The following is an 18,103-nucleotide window of genomic DNA, read 5'->3' on the forward strand; positions in this document are numbered from 1 at the left end:
AAGGAAGGAGGTGTTGGCAGTGGTGCGAGAGCGAAAGGCCATGTCCTTTTTAAAGCAGCTGCATCACTCTCCTCAGCAACCCCAACCCACCCCTCACTCCCAAGCATTCCCTGGTACCCACTCCACTCACCTTCCCTACCCCCACCCTCATCAGCATTTCCTCAAGGCCCTCAGAGCCATCTCAGCCCCCAGTGCCGCCCACCTATGCCAGATTGCTGATGGCTAAGGTCTGAGCAGGCGAGGACCACATTTGCCTGGCTCTTGGCTCTTCCCCAGGGCCCAGCACAGAGGAGCTGGACCAGTGGAGTCCTGTGCTGGTCAAGAACCCGCAGAGCTGGAGTCGGCCAGACTTGGTTCCAGTCCCTGCTCCACCATTTATGCTCTGTGTGACCTTGAGTAACCTCTTCAGCCTCAGTTTTCTCATCTACAAAATGGAAACAATAACAAAAATAATAAAGTTCTTAATCTAGTGCCTGCCATGCTATCAACACTTAACAAATGTTACCCATTAATACCATTGCCATTAAATTATTTCCTTATGGGCTTCCCTGGTGGCGCAGTGGTTGAGAATCTGCCTGCCAATGCAGGGGACACGGGTTCGAGCCCTGGTCTGGGAAGATCCCACATGCCGCGGAGCAACTGGGCCCGTGAGCCACAACTACTGAGCCTGCACGTCTGGAGCTTGTGCTCCGCAACAAGAGAGGCCGCGACAGTGAGAGGCCCGCGCACCGCGATGAAGAGTGGCCCCCACTTGCCGCAGCTAGAGAAAGCCCTCGCACAGAAACAAAGACCCAACACAGCCATAAATAAATAAATAAATAATAAATAAGTAATAAAAAAGTCTAAATAAAAATTATTTCCTTATTTGTAAAATTGGAATAGCCCCATATTTCATGGAACTATTTGTAGGCTATAAAACCATTATTGCATAGACCACTAAGAAAGAAGAATACTATCACTTTTAACCCCATCAATCACGTTTCCCATTTCTAAGAGTACATATCAGAATCAATGAAATACAGAAAGAGCGTGCACCGCCCAGAGCTGTGTGGGGACCAGATAGGTTAATAATGGGATAATAGCAAGGTGCTCAATAAATGTTTATTGACTAAATGGAGGTTGGACTCCCACCCAGGACCCAAGACTCCCAGTCCAGTGCTCTTCTGCCCTGCAGTCTCCCCAACACTGCCCCTCTGCAGTACCCACGAGGCAACAGGACTGAAGGCAAGGAGGTGGCTTCCATCAGCCCCCTTGCTACACAATCTCTCGGTTCCAAGACCCCCAGCCCTGCAGAGCAGCAGTCCTGCTTACAGCCAAGGGGAGCCTCACTCTGACCACCCTGGAGGGCCCTCCTCTCCTTGCAGCCATAGTCCCAGGCAGCAGCCTGGTGGCCAGCCCACCACGCCTGAGTGTGAGACAGCACTCAGGACTCCATGCCTGAAGAGCTGCATCCCCATCCTGGCTCCCTCCTCCTGGGATTGCCCTCCCTGTGCCTCAGCTTCCTCATCTGCAGAATGGGGATGATGGTTCCTCCTTCTCAGACTGCTCTGAGAAGCCTGTGGGACAGCGTCCGTGAAAACCCTCCACTTGCTCAGACGAGTTTGTTTCACCAGAATGAAGTCCCCTAGATCTTTCTATTGCCCATCTGAACTCCTTCTAAGCCTAAGAAAGTTCAGCATCTTGTCCTTCCCAGGACCTGTCAACCTCCCAAGGCCAGTGTCTGCTTGGCACTCAGAGCCAGGAAATGAGGCATCAGACAGAGGCCTCTCCTTACAGACCACCAGAAGCTAGGATTGCACTGGCCCCTCTTGATGCTTCCTTAGAAAGTTCTTCCCAAGATCTGCCCTGCATCCTTTGGGCATCAGGAGTCCAGGCCCCAGGCTGAACAAGTCCCAGTAATTAAAGGCAGCTGGATCACTCTCCCCTGCCCCTGAGACGTCTGGGTGAGGGGAGTGACTACAGGAGGGGGACAGATAAACGGCAGCCCAGCCTCCAATTTACAGCTGTGCATCCCTTGGGCAGGACAGGCATTCACAAAGCTCATAACTTGTCCAATTTTCAGAAATATGAGTCCAGGCTTCTCTGTGTCCATGTCTCTCTCCCAAGCACCTCTGTCTAGGAGTATCTGTCCCTCCCTGCCACCTCCCACCCTGGTGACCAGGACTGAGATCGCCTAGTGATGGGCCGCTGAGGCAGAGTGAGCTCAGGCATCCCACCCCAGCCCAGAGAGTCTGGCTCACCAAGGACCAGCTCACAGCAGCTGCTGGGGAAGAGCAGTACCCCCTCCCTCAGACATGATGAGCTCCTTATCTCTCTCTGCAAATTAGGAGCACTTCATGGTAATCTAGCCCTGCTCCCGGCCTTGGCAGACTCTCCAAGATAAAAGAGATGGATCTGAGTCATTGAACATTTAAGTTCCCCCATCAACCCATCCCTCCAGCAGTCACGCCTATGAAAGGGGGGTTGGATAATGCTGCATGTTGTCTGAGCCTTCCCCTGCGTCCAGGCACCCAGAAGTCCATGACCAGCCTCCCCACGGGTCATATGGGGGCCGCCCCTGAACAGGGCTCACATCCTAGAGAACGCACCAATAATATTAACACCCACCATTTATGGAGACTTCAGATGGTCTAGGCACTGGGCCAAGAATAACCTCATACAAGCCTCAGGACAGCCCTGTGAGGTGGGAGCTTTAGTCCCATTTTTCAGACAAAAGGCCGAGAGGTACAGTGCCTCGGCCAAGGTCGCAGTGCTGGCCAGTGGCAGGAATGCAAATCCACCCCCATCTAACCACGTTGCTAAGGTTCCTGGGGAGAGTCAGTGTATGTCACTGCAGCTGCACACATATACTCCCAGAATACACCCACTCACATACTCGTGTGTCTGGGATTCAAAATCTGATTTTTTTTTTCCCCTCAAATGGACCCAGAAGGAATGCGAGACAGACCGCAAACTACAGCCTCAAACTATAAGGTGGAAGATCAATATGTAATGGAGGAAGTCACTATCTGATCTCCCGCAGGTGCCTGGGAGGACCAGGCAGCCAAGCACGAGGCACCAGCAGCCACTGCAGAGCATCGCTCTGCCTGCTGCACTGGCGCCCTGCTCAGGAGGCAGGACCCGCACAGCCCTGCGTTGTTTCCAGATCGCTGTTGCCAACAGGTTCCTGCTTCCGTTTCTCTCTTCCTGGCGGTGGCTCCCTCGCAGATGCTGAATTCCAAATGCAGCGAAAAATAAATATTTTAAGACTCTGTGGCCTGAGTCACTGGAGTTGGTGGCAGCTAATGCTTTGCAGCTGGCCCTGCCCACGGGCCTCTTAGCATGCAATTAAGATGCAAAATAACATCCCTTAAAAGCTCCCCTCCAGGCTTCTTTGCTTCTCCCTTCAAGGCCCTAGTGGATTAAGAAGATTCAGGAACAGTGGGGAGGAGCTTCTCCAAACACCCTTATTGGCAAGAGTTCCAGGCTGGGTGCATGGGCTTAGCTCAGAGCCAGCCTAGGATTGGGACTCTAGTCCTCAGCTGTCCCCTCCTCCTGGCTCCCTGCAAGCCACCTCTATACCAGAGCACACACAAGATTGAAAAAGTAAACCAGACTGTATTCCTAATTAGAACCCTTCAGTGATGCCCCATTGACCTTAGCTTATATTCCAAACCACTGACAGTGACCTCCAAACCAGACCACCTGATCTTCTCCCTCCCACCCCTGAATCTGATCTTATCTCCCTCTACTCATCCTCTCCAGCCACAAGGGCCTGTTTCAATTCCCCAGAACAAGCCAAGATTTTTCCTGCCTCAGGGCCTTTGCACTTGCTGTTCTACTTTCTCCTGATCTGTGCATGGCTGGCTCCTACTTAACCTTAAATATCACCTCTTCAAAGAAGCCCTTTTAGACCACCCCAAGTAATAAGAAGAACTTACTATGGGCCAACACTGCACCAGGTACTTTACAACAACCCAGGGAGTAAGAAAACTGAGGCATGAACTGTTAACTTGTCCAGGGCCAAATAGGATTTGAACCCAGCTATTCTAGCTTCAGTGTCTGGGTCCTTAACCATTGTGCTCTATACTATCTCTGACTAAAGTGGTTTCTTCCCCTCTATCTTCATTTGGTTATCTTGTGTGTCACCCCAGTTGGATGTCACTAGTCCATGAAAACAAGAGCCTCTTCTATCTTATTCTCTCCTGTTTCCCCAGGACCACAGTAGTACCTGGCCAAGGTGGTTGCTTAATACATATCTATTGAATGAATGAATAACCAACGAATGAATGAATAAAGTGTTCCAGTTGACTCCACCTCCTCCTGCCCTTTCTCTGGAGGGCTTTGGAGTCAGGCAAATGACGCAGGCAAACAGAACTTTGCTCGCTGCATGGCATATGGGTAGGTCCTCAAAGCCTGGGCGCTAAAGTGACTCCTTGGGAAAAGACAGGTTAGCATTTGTAGCAGTTTCCCTAATCTAGACATTCTCTTGCTGCAGCTGGTTCCCAAAGTACAAGGGAGACAAAATAGCAAGTAGAGTTTGTAGTTCCTGAATTGTGATGGGCAGCAGAGAACAGGTAAGACAAAATTGCAGAGGGAGCGCCACACGTGCTAAAGAGAATGTACCAACAGGCCATCGAGCAAGGAAACTGCAGAGATCTCTGAGTCCGTACATGGGCAGGAGGGAAGAAGGAGGGGGCCCCACTTAGCACATTCCTTAGGACTGTTGTAGAACAAAGTCGTCACCTATTAGGACTGTTACATGATAAGAACATGTGTGAGAGCAAAGCTCTGGTGTACGTAGGTGACCATGAGATAAACATGGGCCAGCAGAGTGAGGTGACTGCGGAAGAAATTTTGTTCACTCTTAGGCTATATCAGTAGGAGTGTGAGGTACAGATTAAAGGTCATTGCCTCCCTGCACCTGCTCTGGCCAGACTTCCCTGGAACGTTGCATGCGGTTCTCACTACACTTCAGGGGGGAACTTACCAACTTTGAATGTCCACAGGATATAGCCCCAGGCCCACTGAAGGAACTGTGGCCACCCACCCAGGAGGAGGTAAACGCAGAAGACCTTGACCTTTGTTTGCAATCCCTGAAGGCTACCTGGAGATGGAGCTCAACCTGGTAGAGAAAAGAGGACTTGAGTTACAGGATTTGTATGGTAAAGGAATCTCACCCTACGGGTAGTAACATTCCTGTCCTTAGCAGGGTTCAAGCCACTTTTGTTTGTGGGCAGTTGCAGAGGGGATGGTGGGTCTATGAAGGTTTAGCCTGAAGACATGAGCCTTGGAACTCAGAGTGTGTCCACAGGCCAGTAGCATCTTATTGCCTGCGAGCTTGTTAGAAATGGAGAATCTCAGCCCCCAGCCCTGCAAAATCAGAATCTCCATTTTAACAAGATCCTTGGCGAGAGGCACTGGGTTAGAGGGCTGGGAGGAGGAGCAAGGCCTGTGGAAAAGAGAATGGCTCGGTCACCTGTTTGGAGGACACTAGCTGAGCACCTCCCTGATGTCAGGCCCCAGCAGCCCCCCTGGAGGGTGGTCCACTCTGTGGCGGAGACATCAAGAAGGGGCCCCAGAGTGCTGAGATCGGGGCGGTACAATGGGGGTGGTCAGCTCCGGGGGAGGGGGAGATGGGGGGAGCTACCAGAAAAGGCTTGAAAGTAACAGGCGACCTTGCTCAAGGTCACAGAGCAAAGACGTAACAGACACAGAACTCCAGGGCGCCTGGCCCCCAGCTCACCTGGTTGCGCTGTGTGTGTGTGAGTGTGAGCTGCGTGTGCATGGTTGGCGAGTCTGCTGGGTGTGAGTGTGTGTGCCTGTGTGTGAGTGTGCACGTCTGTGAGCTGGGACGTCTGTGCTCCTGCGTCTGTGTGTGAGTTGCGTGTAAACGGGTGGGGGCGGGGAGCGGCCGTGCGTCTGTGATTGTCTGGGTGCAGGAGAGTTTCCGCAGGCCGGGGCCCAGCCCCGCTGACCAGCACCCCCAAGTCCACGGCCCTTCGGCCACATACAGCAGGGTCTCCCGCCTTGCAGTTCACGCAGCCCCAGCCTGGGCTGGCTGCTATGGCTGGCCCTGGGGAAGCAGGGTCCTCTGGGGCTGTCAGCTACCAGGCTGGGGGCCAGGACACCAGGGTCCTTGTTCCTGACTAACCGCCCTCTGTCCATGTGGCCTCAGGCAGTTCACAGGACATCTCTGTTCTCCAGCTTCCACTCCTAAGTGAAAGTGGACAGGAGCCACTGTGGCTGTCCTTTCCATCCCCTCCCACCGCCACTGCAGCCCCACCACGGGGGAGGGCTCGCTAGCAAAAGCAACCAGTCCCCAGGTCCCACTCTGGTGCAAGAGAGCCCTCAGCACCTCTGTCCTTCGGCTTCTAGCTCAGAGTCCTGACCCAGCTTCATCCCCGTGTGCCTGGCCTCTGACTCAGTTTATCCTAAAAACCCTCTCCCTTCCCCACCTCACTCCGTACGAGCCATCCAGGCTTGAACGTGTGACAAGAGCTCCTCAGATGAGCTTGACCAGGAAGGCGCCTCCACCCAAACAGATAGCCTGGGCTCAGGGTTCCAGCCAACTGAGGGATGGGGAGGTGAGCTAGGGGGCAATGGGACAGCACCTCTTTCTATCTCCAGAATGGGGACTCTGGATTCCAGAAGATCAGCTCTACTTCTTACCTTGGTCAAGCACTCATGCTCTCCAAGAGTCAGTCCACACATCTGTAAAATGGGTATGTGATAGCAGCTTCCAGCATCATGCACGGACTCTGTGTCAGTGGGTCAGCGGGGTCTTCTCTGATGCTACCTAGGTAGAGAATGAGCCTGAGGGTCAGGATGGGTCAGGAGAGGAAGGGTCAGGACCAGTCGTGGGTGAGATAGCCCTGGAAATGCCCAGTGCTGCTGGGCAGTTGGCCCTTGTGGGTCCACGAAGGCTGCTAGTGGGAGTCAAGAGTCAAGAGGTGTTGCTCATGGATCTGGGATTCCAGAGCCTCAGCTTCCCTGGGGGGACAGGGGTCCCCAAGGAGACACGGGTCAGGAGACACAGAGCTCCAGCCAGCAACTTGGGTAGAGTCTGGGGGCAGCAGCTGGTTAAAAGGGAAAGAAAGAGGATGGGCAAGTTCAGGGGCAGAATCTAAAGGCCTCTCCCAGCTGAGGCCCTGTCAGCCTTCTCTTCAGGTGTGCCAGGTGGCGCTCAGGGACAGCTCACATCCCAGAGCGGTCAGACTATGAAAATGTCACTCAGAGACATCGGGATTGGTGACCCGCACGGTCTGCTGCCCATAGGCCTCCGAGAGGGCCAAGGGTGAGCATAAGACTGAGTGGCCTCAACAGCCCAGGAGCCAGCCCCTGGGGCCCCCTTGGGGGTGGGAGTGAGGTGCTCAGGAAGTCAGCTCTGAGTCTCACAAGCTGCACAATACCGGGCGTGTGACTTGTCTCTTCCGAGCTGCATTGCCCCATCTGGCAGAGGGGGTCCTAAGCCAGCTTTCCGGGGCCACTCGGGTGATGAAATGACATGATGAACAGCAAGTGCTTTGCAAAATCTCCAGTGCTCCAGGCATGCTCAGGGTCTACCTAGCATCCCTCAGCAGTCCCTTTACTCTTCTTCCGTGGCACACATCACAATTTGCTAGTGTATATTTATTTGTATGGTTAGTAAATGTGCTGACCTTGTAGCCAAGCAGCCCAGGTTCAGAAGCTAGTTCTACTACTTCTTAGCTGGTCTAGGGCCAGTCATTTAACCTTGAGGTGCCTCTATTTTCCCATCTGTAAAATGGGGAGAATAGGAGCACCACCAAAGGGCTGCAGTGAGGATTAAATGAGGTAATAAGAGCTCCATCAGCATTGGCTACAATCATTCCTGCCAGTATTGTGATTAACATTGCCCACCTCCTCCCACCATGCACACATGCCCACGCACATGCACGCATACACATGTACACACACACACACACAGGCACACTCACACACTGGGCAGTAAGAGTGGGCAAGCAGTCTGCTTGGCTCACTGAGGTAGCTCAGAGCCTTATACACAGCACTTTCCCAATAAACACTTGTTGGCTGAGAGACAGGTAAATATTTGAGTTCGGCAGCTCAGCCAGCTCAACTTGACTCTGCTTCATGCCCCTCCTCAAAGCTCGAGCTCCTGACTAAGGCTGCTCCCCCACCGCCTCCCCGCCCCCCTCCAGCCTCTGCTGTGTCTTACAGGGAAACAAGGGTGAATTTCAGCACAAAGCAGGATCTGCACTTTCCCCTCCCTCGGTGTGTGACCTTGAACAGCTCCTTTTGTAGCTCTCTGAGCCTCAGTTTCGTTGGTTGCACAATGAGGGTAATTACTTTCATTCACCAGCACATGGGCTGGAACAAAATAGGCCCCAATACAAATGAACTTATCTACAAAAAAGAAATAGAGTTACAGATGTAGAAAACAAACTTATGGTTACCAGGGGGTAAGGGGGGTGGGGGGATAAACTGGAGATTGGGATGGACATATACACACTACTATGTATAAAATAGATAACTAATAAGGACCTACTGTATAGCACAGGGAACTCTACTCAATACTCTGTAATGGCATATATGGGAAAAGACTCTTAAAAAGAGTGGATATATGAATATGTGTAACTGATTCACTTTGCTGTATACCTGGAACTAACACAACATTGTAAATCAACTATACTCCAATAAAAATTAAAAAAAAAAAAATTAGGCCCCAAAACTATTCCCAGGGACATTGCCTCTCCCAATCCCACCCCTACTGGATTTCACCTCTTCCTGACTCAGATCTGACCACAGCCCCTCCCAAGGCCACTTCCCTACTCTTGACCCCAAGGTCAAGGCCATGGTCCACATCTTTTCTACCCGACTCCTGCTCCAACTGGATGATGCTCCACAATAATCCCAGCCTCCAAGCTCCCTTGAAAACAGAGATTGCGGCTCCTGCATCCTGTCTCTTCCCGGACCCTTCATCCCTTTCTCAACACCCGGGAGGCTCATCTAAGATGGGCTGGTGCTTGTGGCATGCACTTAAGGTTGGGTACACTTCAGTGCATGCACAGGAGAACACAGACTGATGTGTGAGCACCCACAATAAGGACAAAGGTTCACACACGTGGCTACCTACACATGCACTCAGATTTGCCAGATGTGCACACACACCAAGTGTGGATTGAGATGGGCCGCACCACCCAAGAATGCAGCTGAGTGACCCAGGTAAATAGGTCTCCGTCAGGGAAGATCACCAATGCCCCCACCTTCCCCTCATTCTCAAGAAGAATCCAGAAAAGCAATGTAGGAACAAGGGCTTCAAGGCTGGAGGTGGGCCAGGCATACCCGTCTTTCTTTTAATGGGAGGCACAGCCAGTCTTTCTGGCCCCCAGGCCCAGGCCACCATGTTCTCAGAACATCAGAGGGGCCAAGCCTCACCCCCCAAAGAAGCTGCCTCTCCCACAGCAACAGGAGCTGCCTGGGGGCCTGCTGCCCCCCAGCAATGTGTGTTGCCCCCTAGAGTCTTCCTCAGCATCTCCAGACCCCACTGGTTTCTCAGCCCCACCTCCAGCTCCCCTCTGTCTCCCACACTTGGGGGTGGGGGCCAGGGATTGGGCAGAGCGGGGGCGGGGGGTGACTAGGAGCCGAAGGAGAGACAAGACAAGGGAGGAGGCCCGGGCTGGGCACTGCTAGGCTGGGGCGGCAGAGCTGGGCTCCAGCTCCAGGTGGGTCAATAGCTCTTTAAGTGGCCTCAGGCACGTCCCTTCCCTCCTCGGGCCTCAGTTTCCCCACCTGTAAAAGGACAAACATTCACACACGTGTCTGTGTGACTACAGACACTCACAGCCATTTCTCTAGCTGCGGGTGTCCAGGGCTAGGACCTCATGGGGAGTGATGGGAGGTCTTCTAACCAGGAAGTGGCCGCCCAAGGCCGGGCCAAGGTGGAAACCGCTGCTCAGCCTGTCTCCTCCACCACAGCCCGGAAGCTGGACCTACCCTGGGGTCCGATGCCAGCTCCTCCACTCTCTCACTGTGGGACTTGGAGCAGGCGCTCAACCTTTCTTCCTCCATACAACGGATGCAGACAAAACACTTGGCACGGTTCCTGGGTCACAGCGCGTCCCCAGTGGATGTTAACGGTGATTAGCTACTATCGCCTGCCCAAGAGGACAAGAGATGGCTTCACCAGGGACCAGACACTCCACATGTGCTTCTCTTGTGCTCCATTTTAACTGAATGGAATCTGCCGGAAGCTGAGTTGGGGGACAACTATTTCTCTGAATTGGAAGAATTTGGGTCACACAGTGGAAACCCTGGCAACCAGCTCCAAAGGATGGGGGTGTGGGAGCGCCTGTCTGCCACATCCCACCCACCTCCATGGTGGTCTCCTGGACAGCAGGATGAGCGCACCCCCAGCCCAGGCCCCAGCACCCTGCTGGAGGCCGGCCCGAGCTGTCTCCCCTACCTCCACCAAGGAAGGGGCGGCCCTCGGGATGGGGACTTTACCCACTGCCAGCATCTCTTCACATTTAGACTCACAAAGCACCTCCTTCACCCAAGTCGAGGCCAAAGGGTACTCCCCCATCCTGGATACTGGGACCCACAATGCTGCAGCTGCACCCGCAGCCCCTGAATCCCCACCACCATTCTCCAGGATCTGCCACGGGCTCCCTGATTACTAATTTAGACTTTCCTGCCATCCCACGCAGGGGAATCAGGGGAAATCAAATTACTGAGTTATTCACTCTTTTTGTGCAGCTGATGGGCTGATTAGCTGTCAATCACGGCCCACATTAACATCTGACACTGTGTGCATAACAATTACCAGTCACATTAAGGAAATCTTTCCCTTTCTCTCTAAAGGGAGAGGGGAGGGGAGAGACAGGAGAGAGGAGGAGGCAGAAGGAGGCCCTGAAGAGAGGAGGGAATCAATCAGCATAATTAGCTCAATCAGAGAACATCACTTCACCAGCTGAGCAGAGCTGCCGCCACTGCCAAAGGCCCCCAGATGCCCAGCTGCTCCGGAGCCTCTGCCCACCCACCCTGCCCTGCAGTAAGTGCCTGGCCTCTGCCTGCAGCCACAGCTCTGGCCAAGGCAGGCCACCCTTCCTGTCAGTAAGCCACTTGGCCCCACCCACAGGTGCTCCCTGCTCCAATCAGGTAGGCCTGTTCCTGACTGCTTCTCTGGGATTGGCTCTGACTGAAGAAGGGGAATATAAGACTCCAAGGATGAGGCAGAGTTGGGAGTTGGGGGTGAGGTGGATGGAAGGGATCGCCACCTGTTGGAATCCAAATTTATGGTTATTTTGTGGAAGAGACTTCCTTACATTTTGTAAACCATCCTGCTGTTCTTCCTGCTCCTTCCCTAGAGCCCCCATCTGCATCCTCTGGCCCTCAGCAATCCTGAATTGTCTGACCTTCTCCAGGCTGAACTATTTGTTCTTTTCACTTGATTTTCCAGGATAGTTTCAAGCCCCCTTTTCCTATCCTAACTTCCACTTCTGAACCCTCTCCGGTTTGTCACTATCCCTGAAACTAATCAGTATTCCTGGTATATTATAACCAATGGGGCTTTCCTGGGGACTCAGTTTCCCCATCTGTAAAATAGGATGCCCCTAGGGGCCCTCCAGACTCGCTTTTTGAGAGCCTCTCAGTCTGAGGAACCCCACTTCGGGTGCTGCAGCTGCCCCACCACCACAGAGATGGGTGCTTCGAGCTATTTCCCCTGTCTGGACGTGGGGGAGGTTGGTGCGGAGTCAGCCATACACTCCCATTCAGTATCCTCAGGGCATCCCTGTGACTGAAGCAAAATAAACTGATAACATCCTCGGAAAGAGCTGAGCTTGGCCCCGGCCCACAGACCAATGATCAAGAGGTTGTGTTTATGGAGGTGCCCAAGAAGGTAGCCTTCTTACTTGTTTGCTTTCTTATCAACCAGGCACAGATCTCAAGAAGGCTGACCTCAGCCTCCTTAGCTGCTCTGATTCGGTGAGCAAGTCGGAGACAGATCAAGGGACGGAATTACAACCACATTGATGATGACCATCAGGCAGGAGGGAGAGCTGAGGCCCAGGAGCTGTTGGTGGACTCAGGGAGGTCCAGGCAGAGGGAGGCCTGGGCTGCACAGTGGCTGTCGCCATCCCTGGAATGTTCCAGAGGGTGAAGACACTCAGCCCAGTTCTCTGCGCCTCTGAATTTCCTCACCTAGTATATTAGTTTGCTCGGGCTGCCATATCAAAATACCCCACCCGGATGGCTTTACCAACAGAGATGTATTTATTTTCTCACAGTTCTGGAGGCTGGAAGTCCAAGATCAAGGTGTCAGCCAGTTTGGTTTCGCCTGAGGCCTCTCCTTAGCTGCAGATGGCTGTCTTCTCTCTGTGTCCTGTCATGGCCCTTCCCCTGTGTGCGCACATCCCTGGTGAATCCCTGTGTGTCCAATCTCCTCTTCTTATAAGGACACCAGTCAGATTGGATTAGGACCCACCCTAATGCCTCGTTTTAATTTAATCACCTCTTTATAGGCCTTATCTCCAAATACGGTCCCATTCTGAGTTACTAGGGGTGGGAGCTTCAACAGATGAGTTCTGTTGAAGGGAGGAGGGGGAGGAAGGCACAGTTCAGCCCAGAACACCCAGAGAATCAACAACAAAATCGTTGTTGATGTTGATGTAACTGGCCAACACCCATGTAGCACTTACTTCATGCCGGGTGTGGGTCTAAGTGCTTTACTCATTCTCATTAAGTCCTCAGGGAGCCGAGTAGGTCCTATGAGGCAGATGTTACTATTGTCCCAACTTCACAGATGTGAAAACCAAGGTATAGGGAGGTTCGGTAACCTGCCAACTAGTAAACAGTAGAGCCCGGATTCAAACTCAGGCAGCTGGCTCCAGAGTCCACACTCTCAGCAACTGTATTCTATGCCTGGCTACACGGTCCTTAGAGGCTCACAGGCAGTGCAGGCGGTCTCTCCCCGCAGCAGGAAGCAAGCTGTCCCTGGCCTCCACCCCAGCAGCCTCCACAGTCGGGCCAACTCAGGCAACCTCCAGCCCAGGCCTGGTACCCAGCCATCTGCAGCCCAGAGAGCCCAGGCACCGCCCCCAGCACCCAGGAGGGTCTCCCACGTGGAGCATCACGGAGCACGTCTGAGCCTAAGAGCTGCCAACACTTACCAAGCCCTCAGTGATGTTCTGGACCCCATGCTAAGTGCTTTGCAGACATTATGTCATTCAACCCTTGCATCAGCTTGTAATCCAGAGCCCAGTATTAAGCCCATGCTCTCCCTTCTCCCAGCAAGATCTCCCAAACTGACCTCAGCTAAGCCCACCCAGGGTCACTTCTGGGCTACCATAACTAGCTTTCTTAGGCATGTTAACTAATTTACTCACTCATTCAAAAAATTATTTAACATACACGCACTGCTATATATAAAGTAGATAACCGAAAAGGACCTGCTGTAGAGCACAGGGAACTCTACTCAGTACTCTGTAATAACCTATATGGGAAAAGAATCTGAAAAAGAATGAATATATGTATATGTATAACTGAATCACTTTGCTCTACATCTGAAACGAACACAACATTGTATTGAATAAATCAACTACACCAATAAAATTAAAAGTAATAAAATAAAATTATGAGTGAGTGCCTCGTATGACCCAGTCGCTGTTCTGGGTGTCAGGTATGAGTGGCAAAGCGGTAGAAAGGATTCCTGCCTTTGTGAAACTTATAATCTAGTAGGTGGACACTTCAGATATAGAGGTTGGGGAAGGCCTCGCTGAGGAAGGGAACTAGTATCTGAAGGAGCCAGTAGTGAGGGGGAAGGGCAGGCAAGGCAGAGAAGACAGTAAGTGTAAAGGCACGTTCAAGGGACAAAATGAAGACCAGCTGGGCTGGAGTGGAGGGACCAGGGAGACTGCTAGGAGATAATATTGATGAGGTTTGCACCTGAGTCTACCTTCACATCATCATCAACGGTGAGGTGACAATTCCTCCCAATGTCTAATCCAAATCCTCCTAACTGCCGTGTAAACCTCATTGCCTTGCTCTGTCTTCAGTGAAGCCCAAACTAAAACTGGAGAACACTCACAGCAATCCCTCTCTGACAAAGCATCATCCCACCCAAAAAAAAACAGGACCCTCCACTCTCCCCCCCCACATTTCCAGGTGGCATTTAAAAGGGTGAAAGGGGATGGGCTGGGAGCCTCTACCAGCTTGAGAAAATCTTTCTGATGTTTTCAGCTGCCTTCCTCCATAGGCTGTCAGAGTGTGACAAGGAGCATTTCTCACCAAAGTTTCCCTCGTGTTACTGCCTAAGCTCACTCATAAATCCTTGCCTGAACCAGAAGCAAGGCCCTGTGTTTAATATAAGAGAGGCAGAGAGGCTCGTAGAGAACCCTCCACCCCCTGCACTCTATTTTCCTCTCCCTTTCTTCCCAGCTCCCAGCTGCAGAAGGTGTAAGAAACATTGCCACGAGTTAGGATGTCTGGATTCTCAGGTCTGCATCCCCAACTACCAGCTGTGTCTCATGGCCAAAAGAGATGAATCCACAAACAAGTGCAATGCATGCTATAGTCAATTAATGACTGAGGAGCCAAGGAAGACCGTGGTTAGAGGGGATGGGAAAGCTCCATTCATTTATTCATTCAACAGCTATTTACTGAACACGTACTCTATGCCAAGTACTAGGCTAGGCACTTGAATCGGTTAGGGTCTGGTTAAGAAAACAGAAACGATTTTAGGTGTTTCACGCAGTGGGAATTTAATTCAGGGGATTAGTTACACAGGTGATATAAGAGTTGAGAGGTCAAATTTGCACCATCCAAAAATTTGCAATGGCAGGAAGCCTCTAGCACCCCTAGGAATGAAAGAACAGTGAGAGGAGATGGTTTTATGAGATCCCAGAAACCATATTTTACCTACAGATAGCTAGACCACATGAAAGGCTGAACAGAAGAATCTGGAACCTCAGAGGGGCCACTGTCTGGCAGAAGATGTAGTTGCTGCCAGAGATGGCTGCTCCTGGCAGAGAAAAAGGTGAGAAATGCCCCCAGCTTCTCCCTTCCAACCTCCGGTCTACTGCCAATGCCTCTGATTGGTCAAACCCAGCCAAAAGGCAGCTTGCCAGGAGCCTAGAAAACACAGCCTGCAGGAGTAAGCAATCCCCTTCCCCCAATGATAAGAAGAGAAGAAGAAGAACAAGGGATGGACTTGAGGACAAATAGTCAAATAAGTGGCACAGTTCTAAAACCTTCACAGAGAAGGGACATTTGATGTGGGTTTTAAAGCATGAATAGTATCTTTGCAAGCAGAAAAGAGAGAAAAGTAGAGGCAAAAGCAAGTTCAAAGACAGAGAATGTGGCTTATTCAGCTAACAGCAAAATATTCTGCTTGGCTGCCAGGAAGAGCATATGAGCAGAAGCAACAAGAAATTGGGCACCATCCTGAAGGGTCTTGAAGGCTGAGCTCAAGGGGCTGGATTTTATCCTGTAGGCAGTGGGGACCCCATTGGATCTCAGTCATGAGCAACTCATTAGCAAAAAGGAGGGACCACAGGTTGGGAAAAGAGGCAGTGAGGAGCCTTTGCAATGATGGCCCTAGTGAGTGATGATGAAGTCTGAACTAGGGCTGTCTCCACAGACACTGGGGGGAGAGTGTGGATTTAAGAGAATTTTAGGCTGTAGAGCCAACAGGACTTGGTGGCTGACTGGCTATGGAGGAGAGAGAGGGGGGGAGAAAGAGAAACAAAATCGAATGTGTGGTGTAGTTTCTGGGTCTCTCTCCCTGCCTTCTTCCTCTTCCTCTTCCTCTTCTTCCTTCCACAGGGCCACCTGTGGCAGAGCCTCCACTTATCGCCTAATATCCAGTTTCTCTTTCTTCCATTGCATTAGAATCCCCAGTTTTTGGCGGGACAAAAGGCATCCCAGAATAAAGACTACATTTCCCAGCATCCTCTGCAGTCAGATATGGTCATATGACTGAGTTCTAGCTAATGAGATCAGTGGAAGTGCCATGTGGTTGCTTTGGGGAGCCTCCCTTAAAGGTAGCTGGCATGTGTCCTTTGACACCCTCTTTGTCTCCCTTCTTCATCCTGCTGCCTGGACAGTAGGTATGATGGATGGAGCTTTGGCCACTGTTATAGACCAGGGAACTAGAAATAGCCTGGGTCCCTGAGGGCTTGATGGAGCAGACTTGGCACCAGCCTTGCATTGCCTACATCAGACTTGGAGGTGAAAGAGAAATAAACATCCTCTTGTTAAACCACTGTTATTTTGAGTTTGTCACAACCAGACTTAATCCTAAATGTTACAATACTCCATCTCTCTAGAAATAATTTAAATATCTTATTTACTCCTCAACAATCCAATGATGTAGATAATATTTATGTACCCAATTTACAGATAAGGAGACTGAGGCTTGATGAGGTTGAGTCACTTGTCCAAGGTCACACAATGAGCGGGTGGTGCAGGTGAGATTTGTACCCTGGAAGATTGACTCCAAATGCTCTGACTTCCCCAGAGTCTCCCCCTTTTCCCTTCCCAGATGATTTTCATCTTCCCTCCTGCTTCTCTCCACCTGACACATGCTTCTAGCAATAATAATGGCCTCAATAATAAGGACCATAATAATAAGAGCACAGAGGTTTGTTCTTTTGTAGAAATGAACAACTTCCCATTCTTTCTGCCAACAAATGAGTCTTAATTGCACTGTGGTATCATTAGGCAGCATTTGGGAAAACATAGAAGTTCCCCAAAATGTCAAGAATATAATTTGTTCAACAAAACATCTGAAAGAGAAAGAAATCAGTAGATGCTTATTAAAAAAAAAAACAAAAAACCACTGGGCTGAGTTTTATAATCTGTCCTTTTAACTCCTCTCTTTGTAAAAGACGAATTACACCTTGGTGGCTTCTGGGCTCTGCCTCACTGAACAGTCACTGAGCTGCCTGTGACACTTCCAGCTGAAATGCTCCCTGCTATCAGCTGGAGGGAGGGGGTTATTTCACTGAGAGAAAAAGAAGGGTTATTTGGGTTATTTCTCTACTTCTACTCTTGCCCCTCTACAGTCTAATCAGCAGAGAAAAGCCAGATGAGGCATTAAGCCGCTAAGTCAGATCACGTGACTCCTCGGCTCAAAAACCGTCAGTAGCTTCCCATCCTATTTAGAATAAAAAAGCAAATTTTCATCATGGCCTACCAGACCCTGCGTGACTGGTCCTTGCCCATCTCTCCAGCCTCGTTGCCAAATCTCTACTCTTCACTTATGATGTTGCTGCCACAATACACCAATATGTTCCTGCCTCAGGGCCTTTACACTTGCTGCTCCTGCATCGGCACACTCCCCCACCACCCCCACCCCGCAGATACCCACGTGACCTCATTCAGCTCTCTACTAAGAGTTACCTCCTCAAAGAGGCTGTCGCTGCCCACCAGAAAAAGCATCCCTTATTGCTATTCACCTCCTTGTTCTGCCTTTTTCCACTGAATTGATCACTACTTGTCATTATAATATGAATGTATGTGTATTTCTTTATTGTCTTGTTCCCCAAGTAGAATGTAAGCTCCATGAGGGCAGGGACTATATCTGGTTTATTCAATGTCTAGCCTCCATGACTAAAACAATACATGACACATGGTGGGTTCTCAATAAATATTTGTTGGAGGAAGGGAAGGAGAGAAAGAGAAGGAAAGGAAGGCAAGAAGGAAGGAAGAGGGAGCAAAGAGGGAAGAAGGAAAGCAGGAATACAGGGATGCTGGGAGGGAGGGAGGGGAAGGCTGACCAGTACTTGCAGAGGAAGGCATCAGAGAAGATGGGAATAAATTAGTCTTGCGAACCAACCAAAATGAAATTCATTAAGAGGGGTTGGAGTTAGACATAGAAAGTATTTTTTTGACAGTGTGAGACGTAAGGTACTGGATCTAGATGGGGTGGTGGGTTAGGAGGAGATTTGCAATTAGGATGTGGGTTCCCAGAGCGAGGGTCAGAGTGAGGGATGCTGTCTGATTTTGCCCCGGCCCACGTAGGGAGGGCCCAGCCAAAGCTGCACACTTTTTTCCCTCTTCCTGCCTTTCTGTGGGAGCAAATGGAACAGAAGGGATCTGGGAGCTTGGGGAGGGGAGGGGGAAGAAGGGAGGTAGTTCTTTT

General features: G+C 51.1%; 1 long non-coding RNA gene across 1 annotated transcript; it reads right to left on the reverse strand.

Annotated features, from left to right (window-relative positions):
• Positions 1-4,969: 4,969 nt before the first annotated feature.
• On the reverse strand, positions 4,970-12,369 carry LOC130708058 (uncharacterized). Its single transcript, XR_009008068.1, has 3 exons — positions 12,247-12,369; positions 6,652-6,778; positions 4,970-5,104 (listed from the first exon to the last, which is right to left on the reverse strand). It is a non-coding gene; the product is annotated as an uncharacterized LOC130708058 (long non-coding RNA).
• Between the last annotated feature and the right edge of the window lie 5,734 nt (positions 12,370-18,103).

The sequence above is a fragment of the Balaenoptera acutorostrata genome, chromosome 1 (assembly GCF_949987535.1).
Source record: "Balaenoptera acutorostrata chromosome 1, mBalAcu1.1, whole genome shotgun sequence".
Taxonomy (NCBI): domain Eukaryota; kingdom Metazoa; phylum Chordata; class Mammalia; order Artiodactyla; family Balaenopteridae; genus Balaenoptera; species Balaenoptera acutorostrata.